Here is a 12,932-nt window from a genome sequence, read left to right as displayed (position 1 = left end):
AACATATTAAAATAATTTAAAAACATAAAAATAATTTTAAATAAAAAAATATTAAATTTTTATAAAATACTATTTGAGCCCTTCTGGTATCCGTATTATAAATGTTATAATATAGATTTTAACAAAGCTTCCTATCTCAATTTTTTTTTGCGTGGATCCATATAGACTTAATTCAAATTACTAGCAACCAACTCTTCCTTAGCATATGGGATGTTCTGAGAAAAAGAAAAGGAAGCAAAAAAACTCAAATCGTGACAATTCTTTTAGCAAGTATAAGACCATGTCTTGAGCAATTCCAGGCTTTCCGATTGAAAATGCTTCACTTGTGGCTAAAGTTTGTATAGACAACCAATTATATGGTCGTTAGTGACATCAAGGATTCAAAGCATGATCTAAAGATATCCATTACATGAGGATGTAATGAAAGTACATCGACTAAATGATTGTTTTGTTTTCCATTGTTAGTTTAAGCAACTCGCCATGATTAACACACTTTGATGTAAAAGCAAATAATCAATGCCTTTTCACTTTAGATTTTGGATTTGTTTTCTTTATTTTTTTTTTAAGTTTTATCAATTAACTCGCCGTGTGGCTACTCCCTTAGATATCAATGCTTTCAATGTTTTTGTATTTCATTTTATTATGTATTATCAACTTTTTAGATTAGTCTAAATGCTCTTCGACTTTTTATTCCGTTGATGTTATACTATTAATTATTTTATTAATAATATTAATTATAATAAAAATAATAATATTTATAACACATATGATAATATTTTTAATATTCATAGTATTAATTATAATAAAAATAATAATATTTATAAGACAAACAATACTATTTTTGATATGAATATTTAGAATTATAATAAAAACAATAATATTTATCACATAAATAATTATATTAAGAATTCCAAGGATGATTATAACACAAATAATAATATTTTTTATTTGAAAATTTTGAATTATAAGAGAAATAATAATATTTATAACACACATTATTATATTAAGAAAGCCGAATAATATTTATAATACAGATTATTTGGGTCCTAGCGAGGACCCAAGCGAGTTGGGTCCTAAGGCAGGACCCATTAGACTTGGGTCCTTCTTAGGACCCATTACCATTGGATCCTGCACAAGACCCATTGCCATTGGGTCCACGCCTAGCGTGGGGTTGGGCGTGAACACGTCCAGGTCCAACATGGAGTTGGTCACTGTCGTGTCCAGGTCCATCATGGAGTTGGATAAGGTCGCGTCCAGTCCCAACGTGGGGGTAGGCGTGTACGCGTCCAGGTTCAGCATGGGGTGGACGCGGTTGCGTCCAGTCCCACCATAGGGTTGGGCATGGTCGCGTCCAGACCCAATATGGGGTTGGGCGTTGACGTTACCGAGTCCGGGCGTGGACGTGACCGGGTCCGGGCATGGACCCAACCCCCTTGGGTTCAAGATAAGGCACCAAGCCCTACCCCCTTGGATCCGGCCACAAACCCAAACCCCAAGCTTGTTTGGTCCGGTCAAGGACCCCACCCCTATTAGACCCGGCATCAACCTAACCCCCTGGGCCCAGACAACGCCTTTACCCACTTGGGTCTGTCCACAACCCAAAGACCACCCACCTTGGGTCCGGACAAGCCCGAAGCCTAACTTGGTTGGGCATGGACGCATCCAAGTCTAAACCCACGTTGGGCCTGGATGCGATAGCGACCAACTCCATGTTGGACCTGGACGCGTCCACGCTTAACCAGGTTGTTAGGCTTGGAGCATATTCGGACCCAAGTTGGGTGGTTTGGTTGTGCGCCCTAGGCAAGGCAGCTCCAACACCATATGGCACGCGGGTTTGACCCAGCATAAGCCTAGGCAGCCCAAATGCAAAGTGTCGTCATGTAGGGGCGCGGGCCTGGCTCATGCCAAGGGCAAAGGCACGCTAGCCCTAGTGCCACGTGGCGCTCAGGTCTGACCTAAGGTAAGGGCAAGCCAGCCTCAGTGCCATGTGGCGCTTGGATCATACCCAGCGCAAGGGCAAGTTAGCCCAAGCGCCAGGTATCCCTACGTGGGGGCGCGGGCCTTGCTCATGCCTAGGGCAAGGGCAAGCCAGCCCCAGCGCCATGTGGTGCTCGGGCATGACCCAACGTAAGGGCATGTCAACCCAAGCACCAGGTGTCCTCTCGTGGGGCTGCGGGCTCGGCTAACACCCAAGGCAGCCCCACCAAAACTTAAAGCGAACATTTTCTCCCTAACCATCCATGCAATGCCAAATGCATCCTAGTGCAAAGACAACCTCACCCCTCCTCTGTTGCCCTTGCAACTCTTTGTGGCAAGGGCTGAGCTGCCATTACACTGCTCCAATCCACAATGCTTTGAGTCTAGGTAAACAGTAACAGGGGCATCTGGATGCCCGCGCTACACGTCGCACATGTGTCTAGGTCCAATATGAAGTTAGACGCGGTCACGTCTAGACCCAGCGTGGGGTTGGGCGCGGTCGTGTCTAGACCTAACATGGGGGTTGGGCGTGGACGCGTCCAGGTGGTGCTAGCGCAAAGGCATGTCAGCCCAAACGGCAGGTGTCCTCATGTGGAGGCGCAGTCCTGGCTGACATCTAGGGCAAGAGCAAGCCAGCCCCAACGCAACGTGGTCTGAATCAGCATAAGGGAAGGTCAACCCAAGTGCCAAATGTCCTCACGTGGGTGCGCGGGCCTGGCTGACACCCAGGGCAGCCCCACTAAAACTTGAAGTGACCATTTTCTTCCCAACCATCTCTTCAATGTCAAATGCATCATAGTGAAAAAAACAACCCCAACCCTCCCCCGCTGCCCTTGCAACTCTTTGTGACAAGGGCTGAGCTGTCATTACACTGCTCCAATCTACAGTGCTTTGAGTTTAGGTAAACAGTAATAGGGGCATTGAACCCTTTTAGTATATTGTATAACTAGTTTATTTCCCATGCCTAAGGCTTGGAAAAAAATATGTTTTGAATGTAAAAAAAATATAATATGTAGACAGTAAGTAATTTTTTTTACATTATTATAATAGTTTAAACTTGAAACTACTTGACTTTTTGTTTATTCAAAGTTTAAAATTAAATTATATATGAATTGTTTTGATGTTACCTTATTGATTAGATAGATAAAACAACATCAAAGAAAAAAACAAGTCAAGTTAATCCTAGTCAACACACAAAGCCCGTAACCTGGGTTATAGACTCCACTGAGTTGAATTATGTTTTTTGTTTTATTATAAGATAAAATTATAAAAATTGATTTACCATCAACCCAATATTGAAGGATACAATTCAATAAAAACCCTATACTAAATGATGGCATTAAATTAAAAACCAAATGATAAAAAAAATAGAAAAAAAAAGCCCCAACCACTTTGGGTTTAAGGCCTATCCACAACAGTCGGAAGTATTTTTCTAAAAGTGTTTTTTAATTAAAAATACATCAAAATAATATTTTTTTTTATTTTAGATCAGCACATCAAAATCATAAAAAAAATCCTAAAAAGTATCAATTTAGTGTTTTTAAAATGAAAAATAATTTAAAAAGTATTTTGAAAAGTAAGTTGAACCGCATTACCGAACACATTTTTAATTGAGATAGGGTTGGGGTAACAAAAATGATGAGGAGAGAGAGTTTTTGAAAATTATATATTTTTTTAAAACTATTTTTTTAAAAATCTTTTTACAAAAAAATAATCAATGGGGTCTTACAACACCAATTTCTCTTAGTATTTTTTTTTTTAATATTTGAGCTTTATAAGTCAAAACATAATTAACTTCCTTCTCTGCATGGCATATTTATTGAAATTAAAATAATGAAATGTGGGTTATAAGTTTAAAAAACTAAAAAAAATAATAAAAGTTTATCCCTATTAAAAATATTTTAACCCTTCCTCTCCAGTCAAATCTTAACCACCTTAATAACCCTCCTTTCCTCTTTTAGCATCGAACATGAAACAATCTTCAACCTCTCTGTAATATTTAACTTCAGCACGACTTTACTCACAAGTCACACCAAACATCTCCTTCGGATGTGGATCACTAGTCTTAGATTCATCGCTGTTGGGCCCATAATCTAGCCCGACCTTCCCTTCATAAAGCTTCTTACCTAGCTATCCATCACTTCGCAAATCACAAAGTTATGGGGTGAGGAGCTAGCTTTCATGGAAAAAGAAAAGTTAGTAAACAGCTGGTGGAAGTTCTCTTCAAGGTATGGGTATGGAGCACTTAATTTTCCTTTTGCTTAACAGTTTTGTTTTGTTCAACATCTGTGAAAGTTAAATTAGTACTGGGAAATCTTGAAAACAGTAATTGCTAATTCAGTTTCATCAATCTCATCTTACTCGAACGAAAAACAGGATCATATGAACACTTGAAAGTTCCTACTTAAAGCTTCTCACTTTCTACTATTTCCTATTTTACGGTCCTCTTAATTCTAACTAAACGTTAATCTCAAATTGTCTTAGTGACATCAAAAAATTAAAGACAGTTGATGCTCACGATCTTTTTTGCAGCAGGCTGCAGGTTAATTCTTTGAAGATGCATGTCGAAGTGCAAAGAGTACTCCTCACCAAGAACACCATGGTTGACACTTTGATACAAAGCCAGTTGAGGCCTAAGGAAATGTCCGTGGATGGAAGATTTGCAACTTCAGGCTACAATGACACAAGCCCTTTCGAAACAGAAAGCTGTTGGCCTTAATTTGGTGCTATCCTATCTGAGCTTTATAACCTTAATAGTTTCTTTCTGTCCCCACCACGATTTCTTCTTGACCTTGTAAGACCTTTTCTTAGCGTTGCAAGATCCAACGGTTAATTTGCTACCCTTGTATTACTATCACGAAGGTCTTCCTATTTGGAGCCTACTGATAGAAAGCTCAGCCATTAGCATCCCTCTTGCCACCCAACTCATCATCTCCTTCTCTGTCTATCCCTCCTGAGCTATTTCGATCACACCGCAAGATCACATTTCTGGCATCTCGAAAATCTTGTAGGACTTTTGAACATGCAATGTTGCTGTTGTATATTTTACTTATTTTTGTTTTGAGAATCAATAATCGTAATTGTTATTCGTTGTTTGGCATTCTAATGCTTGACGGAGATGGACTGTTTCTCCCCAGTGTTTGAACGTATGAAAACCAATGGTAATTCTCTAGATATTTTGTTGCTGCAGGGATTGGCAATCATGCAGTACTTCTCCTCTGCATTATTGCAACTGTCCTTTAACTATCTAGAGGCGGACAATACCACGTTCTTTTTTTAAAAATTATAGTATTGTCCTTTAACCAAGTTTTTTTAAAAAAAGAACAAAGATAGGGTCATATAGTTTTTTTTTTATTCGGTTAACTTTAATTTTTTTAGAATGACTAAATGGGTATTTTGGGGTTAAAAATTAATTTATTAAAATGTTTTTAAAGTGAATTTTTTTTTTTGAAAATGAGTTATTAGTTACTACAACTCTTTTGGTTTTATGGCAGGAGGAAAATCACCTCCAACTACATTAATATAAACAAGCTCTTAACATGGAAGTTTAAAGGTATGTTTATTTTTATGTTTCAAAATTATTTTAAAAAATTAAATTATTATTTTTTTTTACTTTAAATTAATATTTCTTTTGTGTTTTCAGATCATTTTGATGTGCTAATATTAAAAATAATTTTTTAAAAATAATAAAATATTATTTTAATATATTTCCAAATAAAAAATACTTTAAAAAACAATCATAATCTTCTTTCTAAACAAGCTATTAATTTTTTTTTTAAATATTGAATGTTTATGGTCTTACAGGAAGTTATATATTTTAGCACCTCTTCTCGCAATTCTCCAATCGTTATTCCCTCTGTAAATTACAATATTACATTAATTGATGGTGGTACTGGTAGTACATCAATTATTTACACGGTCATGCATCTTTTCTGATATATAGTAAATATTGGCAGCACCCAAACCCTAAAGCTACTCTACAAATTATAGCTGCGGGACGGATTTAACAGGTATAAATGCAGCATCCTTTGCATTTATTTCTTTACCCAAAAAAAATTTAAAAATGCTTAATTGCATGAGGCAGGAATTTTTATTTTTATGTTTTAAAAATATTTTTAAAAAAATTTAATTTTTTTTATTTTAAATTAATATTTTTTAGTGTTTTTAAATTATTTTAATGTGCTAATATTAAAAATAATTTTTAAAAATAAAAATATATTATTTTAATATATTTTTTAAATAAAATATATTTTAAAAAATAACTATAAACACACGTACAAACAGCCATAATTAACATGATGCATTGAAGTATTGAACTCGTTTCCCTCTGTTAGGCTGACATGCATCGGCTTCTTAGGCTTGGTTAATTGGCTATCGCGCTCCCTCACAGTTACAAGAGCACTTTTTAAAATTTATTTTTATATAATTATCTGATAATTAAAAAAATACCACTGAAAAAGACAAAGATAATGATTAAGATTCTGGAAAAATAGTATATGGAAGAATGAAAAGTTAAATGAGCATGAGTGCACAGCTCATGTACAGTGAAACATCGGCAGTAATAATATATAGTAATAATATTAATATTATTTTTATTTTTATTTTTAATGCCATTAAAAGAAACCTAAAAGGCCTTTAGCTTTTACCGTAGAACAAGAGAGAGAGCATTATGGATTATGGATAAGTACAATGTTTCTCTCTCTCTCTCTCTTTTTTGTTTTTTTTAATTTTTTTTTCCATTCATTTAATTTTTTATTTTTAATTTGATTCTTCTACATTAAATTAATTTATAATTAATTGACCTTATTAATTTATTTTGATTAACTTGATATAGTGTTCTTATGATATCAAAAAAACATTGTGACATTGAGTTAATGTTTGATTTTACAACATAAAATTTAATTATATTAATTAAAAAATTTAGATTTTCAGAGACTGTATTTGATAATGAAATATAAATACAGCCTTTTTTTCATTTTTTTCCACTATATATAAGGCATGTTTTTAAGTATTTTGGTCCCTCAAGTTGTTTTTCTTTTTATTTGTGGTCCTTATTTCTTGAGTTATTTAAATTTTGATTCAAAAACTTATTTGGTTTATATTTTAGCTTATAAGTTTGAGAGAGGAGAGAGAGTAAAAATAAAAAAGAAGAGAGAGAAAAAGTGGTAGGTTAGTCATATTCTAATTACAAAAAAAAATTATTCGTAGGCCCCGTTTGTTTGCTGAAAGTAGTTTTCTTTTGGAAAGTAAATTCTGGAAAAATGAATTATTTTTCGATGTTTGGCAGTGTAATGGAAAATAAGTTGGAAAACACTTTCCAGTGTTTGGTTATGTCATGAAAAATGAGCTGGAAAATAACTTATTAATGTTTTATTTTTCTCAAGTTTATTAAAATAATAAGAAACAAATCTTACAAATTAAAAAGTTGAATGATAATGAAATTGAAAAAAAAATATAATTTCATAAATTATCTCAAATAAAATAAATAATAATCAAAATAATAGAGATCAAATCTAAAAAAAAAAAAGATGAAGAAATTAAAATAATAATAATTAACATTTCATAAATTATTTCAAATAAAATAAATAACAATCAAAAGAATGAGGACCAAATTTGATACATAAAAAATTTCAATAAAAAAATGATAAGGAAAAAATAAATAACAATTATAAAAATAAGAACCAAAGTTAATATAAAAATTAAATTTTAAGAGATGAAATTGAAAAATAAATATTCAAAACAATATATATATATATATATATATATATATATATATATATATATATATATATATATATATATAACAATCAAAAGTTTGAGGACCAAATTTGATATAAACAGCAAATAATATGACATTTCTAAATTTTTCACAACTTCCGGAAAGTGTTTTCCGCCCAAATTTTTCAGGAAAACACTTTCCTGGAAACCAAGCTAAATTTTCCTTTAACTGGAAAGTGTTTTTCGTTGACCAACTTTTCTAATGGCAAACAAACACAGGGAAATTTGGAAAGTGATTTCCCAGAAAGTGAATTCCGGGAAACAAACATAGCCACAATGTCAATTAGGCTCCGTTTGTTTGCTGGAAAGTAGTTTCTTTTTGTAAAGTGAATTTCGAGGAAAGTGAATTCCGGGAAAGTGAATTCCGGGAAAGTATTTTCTGATGTTTGGTAGTGTAATGGAAAATAAATGGGAAAATATTTTCCAGTGTTTGGTTATGTCATGGAAAATGAGCTGGAAAATAACTTATTAATGTTTATTTTTTCAAGTTTATTAAAATAATAAGGAACAAATCTTACAAATTAAAAAGTTGAATGAGAATGAAATTAAAAAAAATATAATTTCATAAATTATCTCAAATAAAATAAATAATAATCAAAATAATAGAGATCAAATAAAAAATAAAAAAATTGAAAGATGAAGAAATTAAAATAATAATAATTAACATTTCATAAATTATTTCAAATAAAATAAGTAACAATCAAAAGAATGAGGATCAAATTTGATACATAAAAAGTTTCAATAAAAAAATGATAAGGGAAAAGCAAAATAAAAATGAGGACCAAAGTTAATATAAAAATTAAATTTTAAGGGATGAAATTGAAAAACAAATATTAAAATATATATATATATATATAGCAATCAAAAGTTTGAGGACCAAATTTGATATAATCGACAAATAATATGACATTTCTAATTTTTTCACAACTTCTGGAAAGTGTTTTCCGCCCAAAATAAAAGGAAAACACTTTCCTGGAAACCAAACCAAATTTTTCTTTGACTGGAAAGTATTTTCCGTTGACCAACTTTCCTAATGGCAAACAAACACATGAAAGTTTGGAAAGTGGTTTTTCAGAAACCACTTTCCGGGAAACAAACGCCCTCTTAGTTTGATTTTTCAAGATGAGTTCTATTAACGTATTTTTTACCCTTCAATATCTTGCCAGAAAAATAGATTGAAGTCGAGAAATTTTTTTTTTCCTTGATTTAATTTTGGATTCATGAACTCATGTAGAGATGTTTTGAGTTGAGAAATTGATTTATTGAAATACTAAGGCTGTTTATTAAAAAAAAAAAAATAATTACATGTCATTATTTTTTTTAGTAAAATATCGGCCAAGCGAAGGGGGTTGGCTTGAAGGTCCAAGCATGACAAGCCTTCTTTTTGTTGGGTTAGGAGCCTAGACTTGACATCTTTTATGATCATGATAGGTTTTTGTTGAGAAAAAAAATAAAGCTTGAAATTAAAAAGCATGTTCCCATTCAAGCAATCAAGATGTATTAATTAGAAATGAATTTTATATTGGAGAAATACATTTTTTCTACTTATTTCAAATAGTTGAAGATTTCAACGAACCTTTATTTTAATAGTCATTGCTTTTTATTAAAAAAACATGCTCTTAATAAAAATATTATGCCATTGTTTTAAAAAATATTAAGACTTTTCTTATGATGATATTCTTTATTGTTTTATGGATAATTATATATCAACCCAATATGCTAAATTTTCATAATAATTAGAACATTAATACTGAATGAGAAAGAAATATTTTGTTTCTTAATTTTTTTTATTGTAAGTTTTTTAATTAACCTTTTCAAATTTATTGTTCTGATTTTTCATTTTTTTTATGTAGTAGTGAAGAGATGCTAGATTCATATTATTTTTTAATTTTTAATTAAAACATACTTTCATGATGATAATGAGTTTCTGCTTACAAATAATAATATATGAATAGGAATTTTTTTTTTTATATTAAAAATATATATATTTTTATTTTTATTCCAAAATGATATAGTTTTTCCAAAACTTTTTATATCTTCGTTCATTAAAATAAAATTTTTATATTTTTTTAATTATTTTTAATATCAACACAATAAAATAATTTGAAAACATTAAAAAATTATTAATTTTTAAAAAATAAAATATATATTTTTTAAAAAACACTCTTAAAGTATATAAATAAAGGAGTGTTAATAACAATATAAAAAGTTTCCAGCAGCAGCGCTCGAGCAACTGGCTAGTTGATCTCAGTTCCTTGTTTTCCTGAGCGTGTCTGATAAGTAATAGTAGGCCCCAGTTTTAGCCATTGTAATGTATGTAATTTTAATGAAGCCCACAAAATTATTGAACAAGAAAAGGAGGCTCACTTGAACTGGGCCCATGGGTTTTAGAGTTGTTTTCCTTTTCCTTTACCTCTAAATTTGACCCTAGTTTTATGCTTAAATTCTCTACACGTAAATCGTAAAATCTAACCGATGGCGATTTTTGGGATGACCTATATTTCCTTTTTTAAATAGATTTCGCCTTATTTTTTTTAATCAGAATATTATAAATGCATATTTTAGCAAAACTATATAGTATGCGTTCCAACATATGATATTCATGATTTAATGGAAATACATATTCCTGGAGTTCAATAACATTAATTCCATTAATATTTAGAAGTGGGGTAGCGATTTTTTTTTAAAATATTTAAATAAAGCTAATTTTAATCCATTATTTGAATAGGTATATATTAACATTTTTATTTAATTAATTTGCTAGGTTACAAGTACTGCAAAGAAGCTGATAGCCAGAGCTTTTGGAAAAAACGTTAGGCTCACATTCTTCTCAGCGTTACGATAAGTAGTGATCAAATCAAGACATCAGAATGGTTAGAACAACATTCCTCTCCAATACAAAATCCACTATATAAGAAGACACTTGCAATTAATTTATTATGTGCTCATGCATGATGTTTCCTGCATTACCCCCTTCTTCAGTGTCCACTTCCCATTTGTAATAATCCCAGCTACTTGATAATTCATCGGTCGCGCTGTTTTTTTTTTTTGTTAGACCTTGACCGAAACTAGTAGCTGCTTAATAATTTACTGATACATATTATGAAATTATTTTAATTTAATAGCTTAAACTTTTACGTGAGGTCTTAAAATATGATTTATATTATTCTTTAACATATTATCTCAAGTAAAAGCCATTCGGGCTTGAAATTTATTTAAATTCACACTATCTTATACTTAATTTTTATTTTTATCAAATAAATAAGAATGAGAAAATTTAAATTCATAATTATTTGACCATTAAAATTCTTACACCATATTAAAAAAACTAATTCAACTAAGAACATGTTATGTTTCCACGTGCTTCTTTTCTCAAGAAGAATCACATAAAATGTACTAGCTTGCTACAATAATCTTGGCATCTCCTGCATGGGACCAAATTGAAGGACACATTTGACCACCAACTGTACTTTTAAATGGCCAACGACAACTCTTTCATAGCCATGGCCAACTAGCGTCTCTAGACATTGATTCAAATGTAAGGCACACAACAGCAACAACACAAAATATATAGATACAAACATATATCTTTTGTATTCTCAAAAAAAGTTCATTATTCTATGTAAAATACCTCCCGCAAGTTGAAGCCTGTCGTCTTCCCCTGGCCCTGAGTTCGACGTGTTTGTTCTGATGCAGTTGTTGCTTCTTATAATGTCGCTCGCTCGCTCCAGAGAGCAACATGCATATGTGCATTACTCCTTCAAATCATGTTATATTTCGTTTAGGAAAAAATCTTTTGTTTTCTGGCAGTATGCTGTTGTCTGGTAGTTCATGTTTGTATTTGTTTACCTGCATATATCCTTATGCTCTCCGCATCTTTATTCTTTTGTTGGGTTCATACTGTCTCTACACATAGATCTGCAATGTTTCCTTCTTTTTCCCCCTAATGATTTATGTTTCCTGTCAGAATGCAGCTATATCTGCAGTTTTTTTTATAAAAAAAAACACAAATTCACGGCATGTGGCCATTGACACCAAGTTCTGCTTCTTCTTTTGTTGTTGTAATGTGGCCACTTGACCGCTTTTTATCCCCTCTTATTTTTCAATGAACTTCTCTTTTTTCTTCTAAAACCTAGGCACTGTTACGGAAAAAATAATAATTTAAGATTTAAATATAAAATTCTAAAACTAAAGGGACCAAAAATAAGTAAATGGAGAATTTTTGGACTTGTATGATTTTTTTACGTGAATTTGAAACCCCCATTATTTATTTTATTTTATTTTGGTCATTCTTCTTTAAAATTATTTTTTATACTACAAATTTCAATCTCATTTCATCAAATTGGTAATATTTCAAATTTGAAATTTTATAAAACAACTTGAATTGTTAATAACATGCAAAAAGAATAAAATACCAACACATTACATACAATAAAGAAAGATGATTTTGAAAAAAAAAGTTCAGTCATCAAAGTGAAAAATAGAAAAAACATAATTGTTCATTGAACAGTCCACGGTGACATATAAAAGGGAACATAGTAACGCATAGTACAAACCTGTTTTCTTCTAGTTGTTTTGTATAAAATTAATTAAAATCTAAAACGGAAAGGTGGTTTGGAGTGGTGTAAAAGATTATTCACACACTCATCATATACTATGGACTGTAGCAGTGCGTTTTGTTTTGGTCCCAATACTTTTGTTTTCATCGATCAAGTCCTTTAATGACAAAATTGATAGTCAATTACTTTTTATTTGTTGACTACAGGAAAAATAGAAATAAAAAGGAACATGGTACTGGAATAGGCAACAAAAATAGGTGGTATGTTCGAAGTTGATGTGAAAAGTTCAATCCATTTCCTCTACTTTTCAAAATGATATTTTTTTGGTTCCTTGATTTTATTTTCAAATTCAGTTTTGGTACAAAACTTCATTTTTTTTTTTATATTTCAATCTTTGATTTGAGAGAGAGAAAGAGCACCATTGAATTCCAGTGTATTAAGAGAAAGTCACTGTTATCACCAATCTCGACTACAAAAATAGTTGATCTTGGTGTTCATATGTTTTATTTGATGAAAGAAGTTTTGTGGTACTTATTTAAAGTTTTAATATTGCTGAAAAAAATAGATCTAAGTCACGAAAAAAAATTTATCATGGTTTGATTTCATGTTTTTGGACTC

The 12,932-nt window shown here is 31.5% G+C and overlaps 1 long non-coding RNA gene across 1 annotated transcript; it reads left to right on the top strand.

The window, feature by feature from the left end:
• The first annotated feature begins 3,955 nt into the window (after positions 1-3,955).
• Positions 3,956-5,065, top strand: LOC112326451 (uncharacterized). Its single transcript, XR_002980021.2, has 2 exons — positions 3,956-4,205; positions 4,513-5,065. It is a non-coding gene; the product is annotated as an uncharacterized LOC112326451 (long non-coding RNA).
• Positions 5,066-12,932: the final 7,867 nt, after the last annotated feature.

The sequence above is a fragment of the Populus trichocarpa genome, chromosome 2, assembly GCF_000002775.5.
Source record: "Populus trichocarpa isolate Nisqually-1 chromosome 2, P.trichocarpa_v4.1, whole genome shotgun sequence".
NCBI classification, from domain to species: domain Eukaryota; kingdom Viridiplantae; phylum Streptophyta; class Magnoliopsida; order Malpighiales; family Salicaceae; genus Populus; species Populus trichocarpa.
The sequence above is the reverse complement of the archived record's forward strand: the minus strand, read 5'-3'. Positions and strand labels throughout refer to the sequence as shown.